A 3,459-nucleotide genomic window follows, 5' to 3' on the forward strand; every position below is an offset into this window, starting at 1 on the left:
CACGTTTTAAGGGCGTCCTAAAAAAGCGCGTCAACATGGATACGAGGTGTTTTGAGAGAATCTTTATGCCCCTAGGGATGCTTTGATAAATTCATACTAGATGCAACTGCATATATCCTCTTTCTATTGTGTAATTTTTTAATCAATTGGGCTTAACAGAATTACTTGCTCCTATGAAATAATTGGATTCTCATTTACATATCAGAAAATATTCGAAAATTGTATGACATGGCACAAAATAATAACATTGTATTACTAAGAGTAGTAGTAGCTTACAAACTTAATTGTACACATCACCTATGAACAATTACATGTCACAAAGTAGGTGAAACATATCTATATGATTTTTAGTTTCTACATGCTGATAATGGAACAATGGCTCCTTGCTTTCTCTGCTTCTCTAGTTCATCCTTGTGGCAACTGCCTTCAAAATCCGCACATAGAAGTTTTTCTGCCAAGAAAGCCCAATGAGATATACATAAATTTACTGGAACTTCTATCAGTAAGTTTTCGTTTGCTGAACATACAGCCATAAGAATAGAGAAGAACGGTATTACATATACCACATGAGTAAACATGCACTTCAGAAGTTCAATCTAGCCGTGTAGATTTCATGTGCCCATATGAAATATAAATACATACTGTATTAAGAAGAAAAATGATTATGTCATCGATAGATTGGCCAAGGTGAGAATGCTTGAAGTGTATTTGTTAGAAAAATAACAATTAACTAAGTAAGTATTACCATACGAAGCATATATATGTAAAGAAATAACAGCAGCTTAACATACAGGGACTGAATTCTAATGGTTGTTGACACTGATAATCTCTAAGCCTTAATACTAGCTCTACTTATTAAGGGGGCGGGTTACCATAAAAAATACTGAATTCTCATGGTAGTTCATATTAATTATCTTCAGTCTAACACAATATATACGTATTTAACAGAGCATTATACCATTTAGCTGCTCTAGACATAGTGCAACACATATGATTAAATCTTACCAAACATGATAATATATCCATCCACGGTGCTCTTTATCAGACAACATGAGAAAAGTTTCTGCAGGTGAGAAACTGCATGTATGAGTTGATCTCTCCGTTTAGAGTAGAAGCCATGTTAATTCTAAGAAATGTTAGAACGTGGGTGCAAAGCTCTTAATTTTAGTTATGGGAGGGGTGGAGGGTGAAGGTGATTTGATAGTTGATACACGAGCATTATTAACTGCATGAAAAAGAAAAATGTGTTAAGAACACTGACCATCTTATTCTATCAGGATATTCTCAGAGGCTTTTTATCAAGAACCTGCATACATGAGTGCCAATAATTTGGGAGCAAACAACGAAGAAAGCTATGTGTAAGATCTACTTTAAATTGTAGTAGTCTAAATGTTTAATCAGTAAACAGATGAGAGTTCAGAAAAAAAAACCCGGCAAAGCAGCGTTGTCCTATCTTAATAGGATAATCTAAATTACAATGTCAAGATTCTCCTCCACACTTAAGTACGCATCATGGGAGCGGCTCCAATTCTTACTTGGAACGAATTGATAGAAAAACTAAAATAAAAAAGTAGATCGACTCACATATAAATGAACTTGCCGCCTTGCTGCTGGTCGACAGTGGCAAGCACGAGGTCAGCCTACCTGATGGAAACGAGCTTCACATGGCGGAGGACACTTGGAGGATTTTTTGGTCGCAAGACGTCGGGTTCTTAGAGACAGAGGATGCCGGCGAGCAAATGGAGGGCCGGGTGGGAGTCGTCACAGGGGCATATATCCCCCCTGTCTCTAATAACATTGATGCAGTGGGCGACCAATAAAACAACAACATACAGAAAGGTGGATCTCAATCTTAGTATGAACGAGAAGGACAGCAAACATACAAATAAAAGAGCGCCTAACTGATCAATACCTTTTGTCCTCCTCGTCGATCTTGTTCATCTTCTACCATTGTTTCCTGTCGGGTCGTATGTCACTACGATCTCAGTAGGAGAAGGTGCGATGTCCAGTTCGGATCTGTTGCCCACTTCGCCACCCGTCATCTTCCCTTTCAGCCGGAGTGCACCGTGTGCCGGAGCTGCAGGTCGAGGCGGCCGAAGTGGGGCTAGGCCGCCGCCTGGAGGCCAGCGTCCCCGGGCCTGCTGTTGGATGCCGACGGACGAGGGGGGTGGACCTGCTACAGTGAGTCTGAGGTGAGGAGGAGCAGGATCTTGGCAGAGGCGGCGGTGTGGCATGGCGGTGCTAGGTTTAGGCTAGAGATGGCACCCTTTTTACATGGTAGTTACTACTTTCTTGGGACATCTCGCACGATGGGGGATTATGGTGATGGTGGTGGAGCAAGATATTCTGAACCACCGGGATCTTTTTTTATTGGAATCAAGGGACGATGTCCTTTGCGCCTCATAAATCGTCCCTATGCACAATGTGATTTTGAATAATGAGACGTACATAAAAGCGTCAACACGAAAACGTCCCTACATGCCTATTTTGTTGTAGTGACGCATGCATGGCTATCGAACTGTACCATCGTTGTGGTCGCACGCATCCTATGCTCGCTGTCGCTGAGGAGAATACCGCAAGGAATGCAGTTGGCTCTAGTACTACCATGAAGACTTGTAATTAATTTGAGTCGGGAAGTTGGCAGGTTGCCGTCTTTCTGTCGGGGGATGCTAATGATTCATCGGCTCGGCGGTGTGGTGCAGCTGGATGGATGATGATCCAGACCACACCCCAGTTCTGCTGTTCGGTGGTACTGGTGGATAGTGGATATGTCTGCTTTTGCTTTCCCGTGGATCTTCGGTTTCATGCAAGAAAGATGGGTCGATCTTTGCCGTGATCGGGTGGGTTTGACCCCATCCATTGCCTCCTGGTAGGAGTAGGCAGTAGTTCCTAGTAATTCTAGGTGTTCGATCTTCTGAACAACAGATCGTCAGGTGCCTTTACTTTACGGCCGTGAAAACTATGTCGATGCCAATTCAGATCACGTAGGATATATACTACTCCCTCCGTTCGGTCGAATGGCAGCACTAGCACGCATGATCTCCCTTTACACGAGGAAAGTTTGGCACACTTCACACTTCACGCAGGTTTGGCTTTTATTTTGAAGCAGCACATCAGGGAAACCTTGTGCGCCAAACACGCCATGTCTGTCTGCTTTCTTGTCGCTACAATTATCTCAAGCACGCTGGCTGAAGAAAGCATCGGCTGCTATGCTTCTCCGCTCGCTGGCAACGGATCAACGATCCTATCTCCAACACCGATATCGTTTTGAAATTCTATAATGCGTCACGCGCCAAGCCCGTGCAATACGCCGTCCTGCTACTTGCAAATCTTAATCAATAAATTTGCATATCGTGCGCAGAAGGCAACTACCAGCATATTCTACATTTTTATTTGCTAACCTTATCCTAACCGTATACAAATTGCAGCTATCCACGCACACCTTCCCTTGCTGGATGC

At 43.0% G+C, this 3,459-nt stretch overlaps 1 long non-coding RNA gene across 1 annotated transcript; it reads right to left on the reverse strand.

Annotated features, from left to right (window-relative positions):
- Positions 1 to 229: 229 nt before the first annotated feature.
- Positions 230 to 2,393, reverse strand: LOC123141983 (uncharacterized). The gene is made up of 2 exons (XR_006470490.1): positions 1,006 to 2,393; positions 230 to 451 (listed from the first exon to the last, which is right to left on the reverse strand). It is a non-coding gene; the product is annotated as an uncharacterized lncRNA (long non-coding RNA).
- Between the last annotated feature and the right edge of the window lie 1,066 nt (positions 2,394 to 3,459).

The sequence above is a fragment of the Triticum aestivum genome, chromosome 6D (assembly GCF_018294505.1).
Source record: "Triticum aestivum cultivar Chinese Spring chromosome 6D, IWGSC CS RefSeq v2.1, whole genome shotgun sequence".
Taxonomy (NCBI): Eukaryota; Viridiplantae; Streptophyta; class Magnoliopsida; order Poales; family Poaceae; genus Triticum; species Triticum aestivum.